A 20323-nucleotide genomic window follows, 5' to 3' on the forward strand; every position below is an offset into this window, starting at 1 on the left:
TTGAGGCTCAAATGAGCCCCAAATACCTCTAAATGGAACCCCAGGACTTATTTAAATAACACACTTTACCCTCTGTATGTCTACCTGCCTCAATTGTGTTTCTTGTAGACAACATATGGTTGAATTCTGGTCTTTAATCCATTCTGCTATCTGCTTCCTTTTTATGGGTAAGTTCATCCCTTTCTCATTCACAGTCATGATTACTGTATGTGTATTTCTCTCCATTTTGACTTTCTCCTTTGATTCTGCATTTTTTCTTATCCCTCTTACCCTCCCCTTCAACTTTTTGCTTTTAGTCAGTCTCCCTCCTTTCCCTTCCCTAATGTTAATCCCCTTCCTTCCTTCTCCCTTCTTCTTATTCTTCTCTTATTATTGTGCCTTTTAAATGATGCCCCCAACCTCTCCCTCCCTTGTCTTTTTCCACCAGCCCATTTATAACCCTTCTACTTTTCTATAGGGAACAATACAATTCTCTGCCTCAGTAGATCTGACTGTTCTTCCTTCTCTGGGCCAATTTCAATGAACATAAGATTTAAGTATTACCTGTTGCCAATATCTTCCTCCTTCCATCATAGTGGTCTTTTCCCCAAATCTCCCACTTTGTGCTTCTTTATGAAATATATATTTATCCCATTTTATCTCTTTTTCCATTTCTGTTAGTATTTTCCTCTTTTTCACCCCTAGTTGTAATATATTTTTTGACATATCATTGTATACAGTTCATCACTGTAACTTCTAGGTATGCTTCTTCTAGCTACCTCTATAATAATAACAATTTTTAAGAGTTACCAATATCATCTTTTCATAAAATAATACTAATCATTTGAATTTATTGGGTTTCTTTTTTTCCTTTCTTAATTACCTTTTGGTGGTTTTCTTGAGTTCTGTATTTGGGCATCACATTTTCTGTTTAAGTCTGGTCTTCTCTTCAGGAATGCTTGGGAATCTTCTATTTTAATAAATGACCATACTTTCCCCTGGAAGAATATAGTCAATTTTGCTGGGTAGTTGATTCTTGTTTGCAGACCCAGTTCCCTTGCTTCCCATAATATCATATTTCATGCTTTCCAATCTTTCAATGTAGATTCAGCCAGGTCCTGTGTAATCCTGACTATGGCTCCATGTTACCCAAATTGTTTCTTTTTAGCAGCTTATGATATCTTTTCCTTAGTTTGGAAGTTATTGAAATTGGCTAAAACTTTCCTGGACATTGTCAATTTGTGATTTAATGGAGGAGATTATCTTTGGATTCTTACAAACTCTACCTGCTTGTTTAAGAATGTCAGGGCAGTTTTCTTGGATCATTTCCTGTAGAGTTATGTCCAGGCTTTTTCTTTGGCCATGATTTTCTGGTAGAACAATAATTCTTAAATTGTCTCTCCTGGAACTATTTTCCAGGTCTTTTGTTTTATCAATGAGGTATTTTATATTTTCCTCAATTTTTTCATTCTTTTGATGTTTTTTATAGATTCTTGCTGCCTTTTACAGACATTCATTTTTAATTGTCCAAGTTTAATTTTTAAAGACTGAATTTTGTCCCTGACACTTTGAAGCTCTTTTCCCTTTTGATCTATTTTTCTTTATGGTGTTATAAGGAAGAGTTAAGTTAAGGAAGGAATGATAGTTTGCAGAGGATGGGGACATGACACCAATAGGGAAAGAGTTCTGGGATGTTGGAAAAGAGGGTTGAGTGAAAAAACTCAGAAGTAGTTAGTCTCTCTGGGGTTTGTTGAATTCAAGCCTCTAGTAGGCTTTTGCTACCAACCTACCTTGTGGATTACCTTTAACCATCCTTCCTGTTAATTCCTGTGTTTCCTGAGAAGATCATTAAACTTAAGATAGCCTGACTCAACATCTTGTCAACAGCAGCTGTCAGTGAGTGGGAGATCTGAGACCATTTGGACTTGGGATCTTTCCCTGGGCCCTGCCAAGCTTACCATAGACCACCATCTTAATACCAACTAAGGGGGTTTTAGTGCAGCTTAGCAAGACCAGGGCCTGTGGATTTTCTAGGAAGTTAGGAATGGATTAGTGTAGACCAACAACTATGAGAAGACTCTCCTTGAGGAGACAGATCCTTGGGACTTTTAATTAGAGAAAATTAGCCTTAGAGTTATCCAAATTCCTTTTAACCTTTCCCTTTTAAATTAAACTACTTTTCCATTTATTGAGTGGTCTCTGTGTGATCTCAGATCAGTTTCTGCTTGGACAGAATTTCTGTTGGCCTTTCCACCCAAGGTTTAACATCTTGATACTGGCCCAATTAAATCCATCCTATCCCATCCGCAAAACCACCCCAATACAATAGGTCATTGTACTTCTTTTACCTTCTTTGTCCCACTTTCAAGTTGGTCAAGTTCAAGTTCAACTTTAGCACACTATTTTCTTGTTTTAGTTTATGTGCCTCTGTTTCCAGATGACATATTTTGCTTTTTAAGTTCCTTTCCCAATTTTCTTCAGCCTCCCTTAATTGATTTTTGAATTGTGTTTTGATTTCTTCCAGAGCCTGGGTCCAATTTGCTGGAGTTCCTGAGTTTTTTCTTGGTGTTCCTTGGCTTCCTCTCTTCCATTTGCTCTTTGTTCATTACCTGAAAAAAGCTGTCAGTTGTAATTTATTTTTTCTTTTTCTGTTTGCTCATATTTTGTCCTTCTTTCCTTGTCCTTATTGGCTGTATTCGTCTTCCTCTGTTCACTTGCTATATCTGTGAGTTTGAGCTTTTTTGGCCCTGAATGTGTTTCTTCTCTGCTCAACTGATTAATTGGATCAGGCTGATGGAGATGATCAGTTGTAGTATGGGTACACTGAGGCCACATCTTCCTCAGCTACCAACAGAGGCTGAAGATGAAAGTGAAGGTGTAGAGGCTGAAGGCAGTTACTCTCAGTCTTCTTCTCTACTTCTTTCTGCCAGTTGCCTCCCTCCCAGCTGCCTGGTCAAAGCTCTGAGGTTCCCATGGTTGGACCAAGGTTGGTCCCATGGTTGCGGCCTATGCTCTAAGATACCAATCAGCTAGATTCCTATAACTGGGGATCAATGCAGTAGGTGGGGGAGGGGGACTGTATCTTTCCCTTACACCTGAGAATTTGACTTTATCTGTGTAGCTTTCAGGTTAGATAGAGCAGGAGAGACTCGTCGTAGTTCTGTCCCACTGCCAAGCCTGGTGCTCTGTCCACTCTGCACCCTTCTTCCTCTGGTTTTATGCAAGCTTCATGAGACTGAGCTCCTCTGCCCTCTGGAGGCTTCTTCTCTGCACTTTTGATAAACTGGATTAAGCCAGTTAAGCTGAGCTGCAGAGTTGAATGTGCCCTGAGGCCAAAGTTTCCAGAGGCAGCCTCCCAAGATAGAGGAGTGGTGGCTGAAAAATAGATTAGTCTGCCCTCTTCTCTGCTTCTCTCCTCTGGCTGCCTCTTTGCCAACTGTGGTCAGAGTCCTGAGTTTTATGTAGTTGTGGTAGCAAGGCACTCAGATCTAGCCCTGCAATCTGAATGAGCACCCAATCCTCAGCACAGTAGGTAGAGGAAGGGCCTGGGAACTTCCTTCTTTCTTTTCCTTAAACCTGAGAATTCAACCTTCTCTATGTACCTTTTAAGTTGAATCAAGTAGAAAGGTCTGTCCCTCAGGTCTGTCTTATTGTTTGATTTGGTTTTCTGTCCCTCTTGAAGCCCTTTGTTTCTTATTGGTGTGGAAGAGTTTTTATAGAGGAATCAACTTTTGCTGCTTCAAAGCCACCATTTTACTCCACCCCCTGATGATTTTTTCAGTGTTAAAAATCTAGACTGCCTAAAAGCTGAAGTTCATGTCTTTAATATATCTTAGAAGTTGGTTGATTCAGACCTAACCATTTGAAATGTATAAGAAAAAATATGCCTGCCTCCTAAAAAGCATTGATTAATACCTTTTGTATGCAAAGCTAGAGTTTGCATGCTAAATGCTAGAAGATAAAAGGTTTATTCAATGTGTTATTAGTATTGTACTAGTTTTCTCTTAGAAATGACAACCTAGTGCAGTGATGGTGAATCTATGGCACATGGGCCAAAAATAGCACACAGAGACCCAGCTGTGGTCACATGTCCTACCCTTTCCCGGTAATCCTCCCCACCAAGTTCATTACTGGAAAGGCAGAGGGACTCAGGCAGAGCTGCTTCCTCTACTCTCCACCATGCCTAACAACAATTTTTCACATTACTTGCCTCTTTGCCCTGCAGCCCAGTGAGAGTTCACAGGGGATAAGGTGGGTGGCTCACAGGTTGCAGAGTTGGAGGGGAGCATATCCCTCAGTTCCCTACCACCCCATCTCTACACTTGCTGAGGACATTCATCACTTCACTCACCCCTCCATATAGCAGCCAAATGGGAGTGTTTTCTTCCTCCCCTATGTGCAGTAAGGGGGAAGTGGGGTATGCCTGGCAATCAGTGGGGGGAGGGGGCATAGTACATGGTCTCTGAAAGGTTTGCCATTACAGACCTAGTGGATACACATGCATGTACACATACACATATCAAGAATTTGTCATATGTTTGTGTATGTGCATATTTCAACTCCTTGTGTATGGGTATACAAAGTATATTTAAGTATAAACAAAATTTATATATCCTAGGAACAATTTTTATTAAATTAATTTTGCATATAATTGTGACATATATAGATGTGTTTTTTGTGTGTGGTTATATGTGTGAGTGTATGGAGTTTAGTTTGAACTGACCCTGAAGTTCAGGGAAGACACAACTATATATTATGGAACAGACATCTACAATTTACCAAAATTTGAAAAAATATATCTCTGGCTTTTAACAAGTCTAATATGTTCAAGAAACCATAATAATCACTTTATGGACATTGTGTTATTATATCCTCTCAACAATCTTTAGAGGTGGTTTTTGCTATATCAATTTTTACTGAAGTAGATCAAGGTAAAATAATATTACCAAGGTCACACACTAGTAATTGTCTGATGTTGGATTTGTTTTCAAATCTTCCTGATGCCAGTCTTTGTGCTCTATCTACTGCTTAGCACAGTTATTTTTCTCCCCTTAACTTTGATCTAGATCTAAAATTTCACAAGTGTAAGGAAATCCAGTGAATATTCAATGCAGATAGATCAATTAGCGTGTGTCTTAAGCATGAGTTAGGTGTCAAGCAGTTTGTTAGGCACTGGTGAAATGAATTTAAAAATGAAATAGTCTATAACCTCAAGGAGTTTACATGTTGTTTGGAGAAATACAATTCATAATCTAGTATATATGAAATACATATAAAATCTTTTTAAAAAAGTAATTTTTTTAAACAGAGGCATAAAATATGGTACCAAATTGAGAGAATGAGGAAAAGTAAAATATATTTTTTAAAAATGTTTTTAACTTACTTCTTTAAAGAATCTCCTGGAGACATTTAAAGATTAAATGGCTACTTCAGGATCACATCGTGATCATGCTTTAAAAGTCAGGATTTGAAGTCAGGACTATTTATTCTGAGCCTGACTCCTTATGGCATTGTAATATACTGCCTCATAAAATACTTATCAATGGAAATATTAAGATACATCATTTCTGTGATATATATATATACATATATACATATATATACATATATTTGCACATATACTTCTATGTATTCTATATCTATCTCATTTTCTATATATTTCTATATTTATCTGTATATTTCTGTATCTATCTTTCTATCTATCTATCTATCTATCTATCTATCTATCTATCTATCTATCTNTATCTATCTTTCTATCTATCTATCTATCTATCTATCTATCTATCTATCTATCTATCTATCTTTTCTACTTCTATCTTTATGTGTATATTTTTCTCTATTTTCACTTCTATTGCTATTCATGCCTGTCTGTATTTATATCAAATCTAACTGTACACATCTCTATTTTATGTCTATCTCTATTCATATTTACATCTATAACCCCCTCATATCTATGCCTATATCTATGGTAATATCTATGTATGCATATCTTTTTATTTATTTCTCTCTATATACATTTCATACAACAATAATAAAACAAACATGTAATAAATGATTTCCAAATGTGGAATACTCAGAGAAGCAAGGTGTGTTATGAGGAAAGAATAATAGAGTCAAGAAAGATACAACTGCATGTTTCATTATCTTTACTAGTTACGTGTACATGAGTGATTTACCCCAAGTTCCAGTTTGCTTGTTCATGAAACACGTTTACTGATAATTTCTGAGATTTGTGAGGATCAAATGGGACTACATGTACAACTTGCTAGGCAAACTTTAAAATCCTGTATAAATATGCTGTATTATAATTTTAAAAGTCCTTTGTCTTCAGATAGTTTACAATGAAGTGGGAAAGTAAGAAAAAAATAGATACTTAAAGGATACATTACTACACTCAGTGCCCATTTGAGTTATAAAGCAAAGTCCTCCAAAAGGTGTAAAAAGTCTTCATTATTTCAAGAGGTAATGTGAAGACCCATTGGAGTGAACACTACTTCCTTTTAGCTAAAATAAAGTTATTTACAATAAGTAATAACAAACAACTTAAAATTTGAATTTTTGTGAGTCAATACCTGTTTGGGTATCTGGAAAGGAAAAAAAGAAGGCAGTAAACAAGCTCTTGAGATCCAGGAAGCTTTCTGATTGAGGACAAAAATAAATTAATAAGATGACCTAGAGATTAATCAGTTTCTTAAAATTATCTGTGTGATAAGACTCTAAAAGAAAAACAAAGAATATCACATTTTTATGCTATGTTCTGTAACATCAAAATGTGCCATAATTTGCTTTGAAGAAGGCAAACAAAAATACTTGTAGCAGAAATCAAAATGATCTAATCCGTGAAATGCAATCACCACACTCCAGTACTAACTAATCTTTTTTTTTTTATTTCTGCCTTTCTCAAACACAAATTTTATAAAGATAGTATAAATGCAACTGTCAGAATTGTCTCAGTTAGAAATGCATCAGTAACCTAAAAGTTATATGCTGTTAGTGTAAAAGATGAATGAAAGTTCTGAACACTAGTGATTTAAGAACACTAAAAATTTTAGAGTTGACTAAAGTGCTAGAAAATGTACAAGGATCATTAATCTAGGTAATAAGAAAGCTGGATGCATTGTGCTACTATAATATAGGCTACAGAACTTTATTTATTCTTTGCATGTTTTTGTAATAAAACTCAATTTTAATTATTTTATTGACATTTCAAAGAGTTGCTGCCATTTCTCCCAGTATACTTTGTATATGACTAACTTGCACAATGACTAAATATATAAAATAAAAATTTTAAAAACCACTATTATAGTGACATTAAAATTCATTATACATTTATAAAACCATGGTATCATTAATGTGGATATTCCTTCCACTGTTACTGGTCATAAGACTTAAACTTTGCAAATGTCCAGATCGTCCAATAAATCCTAAATAAAGGGTTAACTTAACACGAGGAAGGCAAAGATCTTTGAATACTTTCCAAAAAACAGCACTCTACCTTGGCTGTGTATTATTCATCAATCTCACTATAAGACTGACCCACCTCATCTAAGGACCACTGTTATTTATAATATCCCCATGGGGATATAAAATCACAAAATTTAAAAGATAAAAAGGACCTCAGAAGCCTTCTAGAATCCAGAAGGAAACTCAATAATAACCTCTCCAAATAAAGAAACTTCGTGTTCAATAGCCTAGTTTCTATGAAACTTTGGAGCATTAAAATTTCTTTGGGCTTTAGGCTTTGATTTTTAGTCAATTAGCAGATCAGGAAGAATATTGATGTTTAAAAGATGATTTTTTTGTATCAGAGAGTAGTTTGAGATAATTTAATATATGACATTTCCCAAAATGCAATCCAGTTCACCCCGTTCAACCATGAACCCTATTTAGTTTTTAAATGAAATTGTCTGAAAGATTGATATCAATTGTGGCATAAAAATATAGACCTACCTTCACTTTATCAAAACATCTTTATTAATATTTAATTTAGAGTCAACATGGAAAAGATACTGATAACCAATAGGAAAAATGATACAAAAAGGAAATTTCCAAGGAAGAAAATCATATCATTAACAATTAAATGAGAAAAAGGACTCCAAATCAACAAAAATAAAAGTAATGAAGATTTAATTTATCTCTACCCCAAAAGATTGGTAAAGATGACTTAAAAATGAAAACTGATGAATTGGATATGGAAAAATCAATGCTCCAGTCATTTTCACAATTCATTTCTATCTGTAGCCACAAATATATTGAGCCATGAATACTGTTCAATTGAGTGACACTATTTTCAAACTCACAACCCAAAGGTATGGAAGAAAAGCAGAAAATAAAAATAGCACAAAAATACTTAGGGCAACATTTTTGTTGTATCAAATAACTTGAAAATAAAGCAGATATTGAATTCGTCAATGGCTAAATATATTAATATAATGAAATGCTTTTGTTATAGAAACTTGAAAAAGAAAGGAATGATTGAGAAACAGGAGGAAACATACAAAGTGAGCAAAATTAGGAAAATAATGCATACAGTGACAATAATATCTGAAAGTAATTAACTTTTTTTTTTATTTTAAACCCTTAACTTCTGTGTATTGACTTATAGGTGGAAGAGTGGTAAGGGTAGGCAATGAGGGTCAAGTGACTTGCCCAGGGTCATAGCCGGGAAGTGTCTGAGGCCGAATTTGAACCTAGGACCTCCCGTCTCTAGGCCTGGCTTTCAATCCACTGAGCTACCCAGCTGCCCCCTGTAATTAACTTTTAAAGGCATATAAATGCTGATTATTGTAATGAACAGTCATTATTTCAATAGACTGATTATAAACTATACTACCTACTTTATAGCAGAGAGCTGATTTGCAATTGAGAATGGCAGAAAAAGTGACTTGTAATGAAAAAATCAGAGAAGTCACTGACATGATTAAAATGGGGGAAAAAATTCTGATGGAAAAAATATGGCTTTTTTTCTATTTAAAAGAAGCCTACAAATGACTTAATAAAAACATCAGTAGATGAAGAATGCTTTATGTCAAGATATCATGGCATATAATTGGATAGGCAGTCCAATGAGGTGTTTTTTTAAACCTGTTCCTTCTGTCTTAGAACCAATTGGTTCTAAGGTAGATGAGTGCTAAGGACTAGGCAATGGGGGTTAAGTAGCTTGCCCAAGGTCACACAACTAGGAAGTATCTGAGGCCAGATTTGAACCTAGGACCTTCCATCTCTAGGCTTGGCTCTCAATCTACTGAGCCACCCAGCTGCCACCCAGCTACCCCCCCCAAGAGTTTTTTTTTTTTAACTGTAAATGAAATTACCTGGTTAAATATGCTTTGTATATGTTTATAACTTGCAATGGTATATGTATCCCAAATTTTTAAGATTTCTAATGTAACTTGATTTGCAATAAGATTTAAAACTCTGGGATGGATATTTAATGTAGTGAATAATAAAAAAATATTTTGTTAATTTCTATATAGTATAAGAAATGGAATAGAAATATATGGAATTATCCTTATGAGGTCTAGAAACTTGATAATAGTCATATATTCATTTGAATTGTTCCCAATTTTATCTAACACTGTAACTTATATTCATGGCATATATACACATACAATATATACACATAAACATACATTATATGTATACTTAATGTAAGGGTTAAAAATTAAAGGTTGAACTAAATATATAAAAATGTGGACACCAAAATTATTACTCCAGTCAGAATGACTTTTTATGGTAATTTTTACAAAAGGAGAAAGATTGAAAGTAAGGAATTCAGAGAGAGTAGATAATCACTCCATCCCAGTCTGAACCAGGCAGGACTTCAGAGGCCCCAGTAAAGGGTGCCCAGAGGTAAATTAAACAATGATTTTTAGTTACAAGGCCTCCTCCAAGACAAGGGACCTCTCCAGAGTCTATTATCTCCAGAAAAGCCAGAAAAGAGAGTCAACTTTTTTCATTCATCCACTTGGTAGTTCTAAGGTAAAATTCAAGAGCAGTCTAAAGTCCCAAGCTAGACCAACTTCAAGGTCAAGTTTGAAGGTGAAAGAGCTGTCATAGGAAATTCTTGCCACCTTTATATACCATTCCTTTCATCACTTCCTGTGCCTTCCTTCCACTTTATGTGGACCAATTGCAGTTATAATTTTGCTTAAGACTGCCAAGGGGCAGTCAGTTGATTCTGCTTTGTCACTCACTATTGCAACATGAGTTACAGACCTCCCCATACTTAAAGATAAGTGGAATATATGCTTCTGGTAATTAAATTTAAAATTGGGCAAGAGAGAGTTAATCTGATCTTCACATATATGCACATGTATTAAAACACATATAATTGCATCTATCTATACATAATAAATCTTTGATTGATTGTATTATTTCTATATAATCAGGTAAGCATAGCCAAATTTTCCTGGGTCCTAGAATTTAAGTAATTGTTGCATAATATGCTTATTTGAGGGCTAGTATTTTTGATAATTTGTTACAGTCTTTGTGCATAAAATTATACACAACCTCAAAAATCAAATATTTTATCACATTCAAATCAGTCACAGGTATGAAAAGAGAATATTCCTTGTATCTAGAATGTTCTCTATAAATTCATCCAAATCCTAAATATAGCCCTCTGCCTTCTGAAATACTACACATTAGTCTACTCTAATGCCTGAAAGTGTAATTTATTAATATCTGTTACTCTTTTCCTACACATCAATCATTCTATTTTACATTATAATTATTTGATTATAATTTATTTTTTCCACCACATTATAGATATCTGAAAGCCAGAAACCATGTGCTATTTATTTTTCCATCTTTCTCATTTCCTAGAATATAACTCTGTATACAGTTAAGCAATGAAAAATCACTAGATTTGGATTAGCTTACTTTTTGCACTAGAATAGTTTACAGATCTTTCATATAGTTGTAGATAATCTACACACAATCATAAAATATGATTGGAAGAAAACAAAATTTATTTATACTTATGTCAGTCTCTAATGAAATAATTGATCCAATCCACGTTATAGCAAAATTGTCATCAAATCTAAACTCAGAGTTCCATTGATTAAGAACTCACTTCTTTCACCATAACCTATTTCAGTTTTATTTAAAATGCAAAAAGGATCCTTAGCTCTGAGGTAATTAAAAAACAGACAGTGGATCAGACTTGGACTGTGAGTCATAGTTTACCAATCAATGTTATTTGGAAGAAATTTAGTAATGAAGAATTCTCCCTTATGTTAACCAACATTTTTTCTCTGTACCTTTTATCTATTGTTCATAGTTCTTCTCTCTTTCACATAACAATCTTTGATTGTACTTCAGCATAATGGTCATATTTCACTAAATCTTCTTCATTACAATTATGAGTAATTCTGTTTTCTAGGGCCAGGTGTTGTATTCCCTGTTCTTTATCCTTTCTTAACCAGTCTGTTAGAAGAGAGAGGATACTGAAATTCTATTTGTTATCATTGTGATTATCTCACCTCAAGTTTGTTGTGCACGAATAATTTTGGGATTTTAGGCCATAATTTAAAAGCACATGGAAATTGAACTCCTTTCTATAAGTGTAGAATTTTCTTTGAAAATGACTTAATGGGGAAAGAATGCTAGGAATTAAGATGGTAGAGTAAAGAATGTTCTGCTTCCCTAATCTTTACATCACATGAAGAAAATAAATTGCCTCAAAACTAAGGAAAGCAAGAGGAACACATCTCAATGGAGTAAGAAAAAAGAGTAGACCAGAAAGCATAACATCTGTGAAACTATCAGTACTTAGACTAATGCAACATGCTACAATTCATTCAGAAGCAATGAAACTACAGAATAAGAATGAGCCCTGCTCAAGCCACTCAACAGAGATATAGAAGGCAAAAATTTCAGGAAACATACAAACTCTTATATGGCAGTAGAGCATCTGAAGTAGCAAAGGAGCAGTGTGTGAGACCAGCAAACTATAAGATTCTACTGATTCCCATATGGTAGCAGAGCATCTGAGTCAACAGGTGAACAGAGTGAGGGACCTCAGAACATCAGTAACCCATTCACTTCCACTTGGCAATAAAATACCTGGGGGAAAATAGCCTATAGGAAAGCACCTGTCCAGTCCAAACTGCTTGGCAGGAGAAGAAAAAAAGTAGAGCTGATAACAGCCAATTCCATAAAAAAAAGTAAAACTGGTAGCACAAGTTGCTTAATATAGCTAGAGGAAACAGATGTAAGCCTTCACAGAAGAAGCCATCTCCTCAACAGACACACAGTGGGAAACAAAAGCAGCCAGGCCTACCCCAAATGTTGGCAAAGAGCATTCTGCAAGCTTGGAGAAATGCTTTACACTAGGAACTGAGAAGAACTTCAGCAGATAAAAAGGTAATCAGAAAAAAATTGAAAAATAAGCAGAAGACAAAAAAATCCCTGACCATATAAAGTTATTTTAGTGTTAGGGAAAGATCAAAATATGAACTCAGGAGAGAACAAGCCTACAAGAAGAAATGTGAAGCAGTCAAAGTATGGAAGAATGTCAACCCTCAAAAGAATCCGTAGAAGAACTTGAAAAAAAATTTTTTAAACAAACAATAAGAGAAGTGAAAGAAAAATACTGAAGAAATATAGTCCCTAAAAAACAGAATTTGACAGAAGGAATTTGAGGCACTAAATGCATTGAAGAAAAATACTTCCTAAGGAATAGAATGGACCAAAAGAAAAAATAAATACTGAAGAAAACAAGTCTTTAAAGAAGGGTTGTCAAAATGAAAAGACAAAAATCAAGAAAGAAAATAACTTCCTAAACATTAGAATTAGACAAATAGAAAGTAATGAATCCATAAGACTTCAGGACACAATAAGAACAAATTAAAAATATTTCAACAGAAAAAAGAGTGACATGAAAATAGATCCAGGTGAGATAATATAAAGACCATCACAATGCTTGAATGTCATGAAAAGAAAATTTTCTGGATACCACATTACAAGATCATGAAGGACATTGTTCTGATAGCTTTGAATGAGAGGAGAAAATAGAAATTGAGAGAGCATCTATCAATCACTCCCCAAAAGAGACTCCAAAATAAATTACTCCAGAAATATTATAGTCAAATTCCAGCACTCTTAGGCCAAGGAGAAAGTAGTATAAGTATCCAGTAGGAAACAATTCAAACATTGTGGAGCCACAGTCAGGATCATAGAGAATCTAAGAATCTCTAAATCAAGGGACTGGAAAGCATGGAATATGATATTCTGAAATGCAAAGAATTTACAACAACAACCAATAATTACACATCCAACAAAGCTGACTATAATCCTCCAGTGGTAAAAATTGATGTTTAATGAAACAGAGAAATTTAATACTCAGGAGAAGCATAAAAAGATGAAATGAAAACTTGAGTTTTGATAAGGTCGAATTGAGTACATTCATATCTGTAAAGGTGATCATTGAAATAATTGAGTTCTCTATGATACGCTAGATTCTTAAGGTATTTAAAATATGCCAGATATATGAAGTCCAAAAATAAATATCTGTAAAGAGGAAAGGAAGCTAAATAAGATGGGTTGATATCCAAAACAACAACGACAACGACGACGACAACAACAACAACAACAACAACAACAACAACAACAAACAAGGGATAGTATAAAGAAACTTATAGGGAGAAGAGAAAATGAGAGCTTTAAGGGGGTAAGCCATTTTTCATTTAGAAGCACATAGGAGAAAAATACAGAGGAGGTGAAATTTGAGGATGGTGGTAGTCTATTCTAGAGCTTTACACTTATTTGAATTAGTTCAAAATGAGAAAAAATCCACAGTCAGTTATAGAAACCAATTTTACCCTATCAGGAAGTAGGAGAGTAAGAGGAATAAGACAAATGGAAAAATGAGTAAAAAATCAGAGTGAATTCAGAGAGGTGGTAATCAAAAAAAATCTGCAAACAGGGAAACGAGAGAGAGAGAGAGAGAGAGAGAGAGAGAGAGAGAGAGAGAGAGAGAGAAAGAGAGAGAGAGAGAGAGAAAGAGAGAGAAAGAGAGAGAGAGAGAGAGAGAGAGAGAAAGAGAGAGAAAGAGAGAGAGAGAGAGAAGAGTAATAGGGGAAAATAAGATGGAGGTCAACACATAATTAGCAATCATAATTTTGAGTATGAATGGGATGAATTCACTCATAAAATGGAAAAGTATAATAGAGTGGATAAAAAAACAGTATTGCACAGTATGCTGTCTACAAGAAACACATATAAGATAGAGAGATACACACAGAGTAAATGTAAGGGCTGGAGCAGAATCTACTATGTTTCAGCTAAAGTAAAAACAAACAAACAAACAGGGATGATAAACATGGTCTTAGACAAAGTAAAAGTAAAAATCAATCCAATGAAAATGATATGTATGGAAATTACATGATGAGAAAAGGCACCATTGGCAATGAAACAATATGAATAGTAAACATATCTCCACCAAATGGCATAGCATCCAGATTCTGAAAGGAAAAGTTACATGAGTCAAAGGATGAAAAAGAAATTAACATAACTAGTGAGGCACTTTAACCTTCCTCTCTCAGATGTAGATAAATCCAACAAAAAATAAACAAGAAAAAAGCTAAGATCAATGGAACTTTTGAACAGTTAGATATGAAATACTTTTGAAGGAAACTGAATGGGAACAGAGAAGAATATAACTTTTTCTCAGCAGTACATGGCATCTTCACAAAAATTAACCATGTAGTAAGATAGGAAATAAAATCCTCCCATTCAAATGTAGGCAATTAGAAATATTAAGTATATACCTATCAGACCATAATATAATAAAAACTGAACACAACAAAGGACAGCAGAAAGACTAACAACTAATTAGAAAATAAATAATCATCCTAAAGAATGAATATGTCATAGAACAAACTATAGAAACAATGAACAATTTCATAAAAGAAAATAGCAATGAGAAGACAACATATCAAAATTTATGGAATGTGGCCCAAGTGGTACTAATTAATTCCTCTAAATGCTTACATCAACAAAATAGAAAAAAGTAGATCAGTTAATTGGGTATGTAACTTAAACAAAACAAACCAACAGAAAACTAGAAAAAGAAAAAATTAAAAACCTCCAACTAAATACCAAATTAGTAATCATGAAAATCAAATAAGGTATCAATAAAATTGAAAGGAAGGCAATCATTGGAATAATGAATAAGACAAAGAGTTGTTTATATGAAAAAATAGATAAACTATTACTTAACCTCATTTAAAAAAAGGAAAAAGAAAACCAAATTACCAATATCAAAAATGAAAAAAAAAAGATGAAATCATTACCTATGAAGAAAGAATTAAAACAATTATTGGAAGTTATTTTGCCCAATATATGACAATAAATTTGCAAATCTAGGTATGATATATGAATACTTACAAAATTAGTAGGTTAATAAGAGAGGAAATAGAATACTTTAATAACCCCATCACACTGGGGGGGGGGGATAAACAAATTATCAACACACTGTGATATTCATATTGTAGAGAGGGATTCAACCTGCAGAGAGGGATTAGGCTACAGCACAGAATTCCATAGGGGCCTCTAGAACTCTAAGAGAGGGGGCAGTTAAAGGTAGTTGGAACTCTGGGAGGGGAAGGCGGGTCACTCTGCTTGCTGGTCTGGAGTCCTGAGTTGGTCTTGGGGCTTGGGGCTTAAATCTGAGGAGAGCCATTTAATTCCTAACTGCCAAGATCCTTGACTTTGGTTAGACATTCAAACATCACAGTCTACCTTGGTTTAGTTATCCTGATATAGAAGAAGAATATTTATAGGGTTAGAGAGCAGATCAGCCATTCAGATTACCTATCCCCCTTTGGGGGGAGGGGCTGCTTTCGCATAACTATTTGAGGGTTTCTCTGACGTTATCTATCCTTATCCATCTCCCATCCTCTCCATTCCCACCTATAATTAAACCTTTTATCAATTGGAAGCAGTGCCTAGTTATATATTTTGAGATATACTCACAACCTCCTCAAGCTGAGTTTCTCCTACTTTGTTGTTTTGGAGTAAATCCTAACTTCTGTGCCTGTGAGTTTCTAAGACATCAAACTTCTCCAATACAATCCTGTGGGGAAATAATTTGGAGAAAGTTATCATCTTTAGGAGTTTAGCCTTTCCTAATTTACTATCTTGGCCCAGTAGTTAACAAGTCTGTCTACCATTATCATACTGTAACTGACTTTCCAACTGCCTAGTGGGAGAGGGGAAGCAAAGGAGCACTTTGACAAGATCCTGCCCCTTCCTTTCTGCCAAGTCTGCTTGTTGGTGTGTGGGTGTGTCCCTCCATTGACCAAAGGATTAGGAAAATTTGATTGCTACAGACCCCTGTCATCTTACAGCTTCCCAAATACAACAACACTCCCTAAGAAAAAATCCTTAGTGCCAGATGAATTCTCATGTTAATTCTAACAAACATTCAAAGAATAATTAACTCCAATAAAACATGAATTATTTAGAAAATAGGGGATTGTGGAATATTTCCAAAATCTTTTTGTGATACAAATATGGTAATGATTTCTAAACCAGGAAGAACTAAGACAGCGAAAGAAAAAGAATTTATTAATACCAGTAGTGCATAGCCTATAAAGAAATGTATTAAATCCAAAATTAATATACAAATCTAACTGAAATACCAAGTTCATGTACTAATAAGATGACTATTAATTCAATAAATAAAATGAAAATATATACAAAATGTTCATAAAAGTAGAATTTTAGCCATAAACTATTTTAATCTAATGTATCATATATTTACGCTAGTAAAGAGAGGACTATTGGAATATTAATAACTCTCTTAGATTAATTCAGTCCATGTGGACTTCCCCTATCCTATTAATAAAAGAGAGAGTGAAATTAAAGGGAACAGCATAACAAGGTCATGAGGTTTTTTTCTAGTTTAAATTGCCCATTAATTTCAGAGCAATTGCCAATCTATATAAATTCATATATTTTTAGTTGAAAGATTTGCAAGAAAATCAAGTCTTATATGACAATTAGTACTTAGGAATGTTTCACGCTATTGCAATACAAAGATAAAAACTGAACATCTTCTACCACCAAGATGTTTATGTTCTATATAAAATAAAAGAAAGGGGGAAAGGGAAACTACACAGGAAGCTCATGGTCCTTGGTTTAACCCTTGCAACATGGAAAATGGCAGGGTGGAATTCCTACAAGATACAGGGTCAAGCCTCACCCAGAATTCCAGGGGAAACCCACCCTGGAGAACTCTGGGTGAGGGAACAGTTTGAAAGCAGTTAAAGAATTGATTCCTGGATAAGATCTGGGAGGTTGAAGTGAGCACGTCAAGCTGCTTGCTGTTCCCGGTTTTGGGTTTGCTTCGGAGGCTATCTGGGGTGAGAACCATCTTGGTTCAGCTCAGTGCTTTGCTTGTTTAGCTGAGGTAGACCCTTTTAGCAATAGCACAAATTGTTATTTAGTTATTTTAGATATTAGAAATGATAATTACAGGCTTGAGGGCAAGTTAGCTAAAAGTCTGCCAATTTCTCCTGGGGGGGGGGGGTGGAGGGACAGTTTCTACCTAATAGTTCAGGGCTTCCCAGATCTTATCCAAATCCTTGATACTCCTTCCCTGCCTTCCCTTCTTCTTTTATCAGTATAAGCTTCATCTTTTGGGAGCAGGACCTGCTTATTATTCTGGGAATACTTCTATCCAATTTCAGCTGAGTTTCCTTCAGCTGTCCAGCCCATACAAGTTAGATTCATCTGTCCCTGATTAACAAGACATTAAGCTTCTTCTATTATCCCTCAGTCAAACTTGTGGGGAATATAAGTTGGGAAAGTGAATATCATTAGAGATTTGCCTTGCTGAGGCTTGCCAGAGGATATCAGTCCTGCCTCCATTTCCAACTGATTTCCAACTGCTCAGTGGGAGGGGTGAAGAGTAAGGAGTACCTACCCCTCCCTACTCACTCTAGCCTGTGTGTAGGGGAGGAGTGAGTCCTGCAGGTTTCTAGTTTCAGGCCATCTCTTCAGCTTCCCAAACATCTCCATTAGGATCAACATAACACCCTTTAGCAAGGTGTGGGGGAAGAAAATATAGTAACTGCATTAAGATGGTATTGTCTCATATGTAATCACAAAATTAGAGAGGATAAGCATCTGAGTATGACAAGTCACTTCTGTCCAAGAGGCAAGAGAGGGTTCCAGAATACATAGAGGTTATTCCTAGTACTAGTCAAATAAGATCATAAGTTTATAATTGCTTGCCTCCAAACTCACCCCTTAGCTTCTTTCTCAAAAGATAAGGCATTGCTTATCAACATTATAAGTACTCCCATAGAAAAATCAGATTGGATTGAATAGTCTGACAATGATTATGAGCAAAATTCCTCAATCCAATGTTATGATTTCTTAATAAAATATGAAATTATCTTATTATTCCTTTAATCCAACAGATCCCTATGTTCTCTAATTGTACTGGTGTCCTTGCCAAAGAAGAGTTAATCATTCTACCTCCAACTCTATATTCAAACATTTAGAATATTATAGGTCAAGTATGATATTAATTATAATGTTGGAGATGAGATCTTATTGTAAAACTTTTATTACATACACAGCTTGCACTCTTGAGGTGAAGTAAAACTGTTCAAATTGCAGCCTGGACTATTAATTTGTTAGATGAATTTAGACATAATAAGTCACTATTTTAAGTTTCTTATTGGTAAGATGAGGAGGGTTGATTAGAAGTCACTTTTTGAAGGTCACAAAGTTAAAAAAAAAAGCTAAAAAGGAGTCCCAATCCTAATCTAGATGTTCTATGTAAAAACCCTATCTAATCAATAAACCATATTATCATCACTTCACCTTCCGCATCACTTTCTTCTTGATCAACTAAAATCTCATTCAAAGTTTAAAAAGATATGTATTTGTTAGTTTTACTTTGCTTGAGTATCTCCTCTATTTTCCAATGGAGATCACAATCCTTTTTATAGTACGTGATCTTCATGAATATCTTTCATTGCTCCTTTCAATTTTGGGTATTGAAATTCTTACTGTATCAGAATCTAACATCAATCAACTGCTAAGTTTTTCAGAAGAAACAACATTCTTGCAGATATCCGTCTAATTAAAATGTATTATCTCAGCTGTGTATTATCTCCATGCTATTTCAGTTTCATGATACATATTCTCCTTCCCACTGAGTAATCAACAATATCATTTCTCCTTCTTTTTATTACTATTCAAATATTTTCTAAGTCCAGCTCATAATATAATCAAGCCTCTGTAATTTCATTATCGTATTTTCCACAGGCCATTTATTCTAATTTTGTCCTTAATATTTAAACTGAATCCTTGCATTGCAATTTCTCTGTAATAAATCAGAAAAAAGTCTCAATTATAATTATGCAGCTTGATTTGATTGATCACTACTCCACTTAATTACTCAAATATTATATGTGAGTATCAATGTCTGTGTAATAAGCTATTTTTTATTTCTATATTTTTGAATGCCTTTACATATCCATTGATTTTATTTTCCATGGTAACATTAGCATTATTTGCATTTTATTTGTACAAAACCTTTAATGTATTCAAAATTATACACTTCCACCTCACAATGCTTTCTATCTCTTGTTTATTCATAAACTTTTATCAATAAGTCTGATATGTCATATAATCGTCTTTGCTTATTTATTTTTAATTATTTTTCCAATTACATATAAAAGTAATTTGAACATTATTCTAAAATTTGAGTTCAAATTTACCTTCTTCCTTTCCTCTTATCCCCCTCATTGGTAAGACAATCAATTTGATAAAGATTATACATGTGCAGTATCAAAATATATGTATATATCAGATATGTTGTGAAAGAAGACAAAAAAACAAAAAAAAATAAATTAAGAAGTTTTAAAAATATGTATTAATCTGCATTCAGAGGCCTTCAGTTGTTTCTTTGGAAGCAGATAGCATTTTTCATCATAAGTTCTTTGGTATTTTCTTGGATTATTTTATTGATGCAGTTGTTATAGGTAGGAATGACAAATATACTCACTTTAAAATAGCAATCTATCTTTCCCTAATGAAAGTAGAAATGAAAAGGGATAAGAGAAGGGGGACTGATAGAAGGAAACTGGACAACAAGCTTGACTGAAACCAAACCTTTTTGAGGATTAAGAAAGTGAAAGGAGAAAGTAGGATAAGAGAGGAAAAATAGGATGGAGGGACATTGTGAAAAAATTACAGCAAGTTTCTCTGATAAAGACTTCTCTTTATCAGAGAAACTTGATATAATTTGTACATATGTATGTATATTTGTATATATGTATATATATGTACACACACACACATATATATACATATATAT

This window comes from Gracilinanus agilis, chromosome 1, assembly GCF_016433145.1.
Source record: "Gracilinanus agilis isolate LMUSP501 chromosome 1, AgileGrace, whole genome shotgun sequence".
NCBI lineage: Eukaryota > Metazoa > Chordata > Mammalia > Didelphimorphia > Didelphidae > Gracilinanus > Gracilinanus agilis.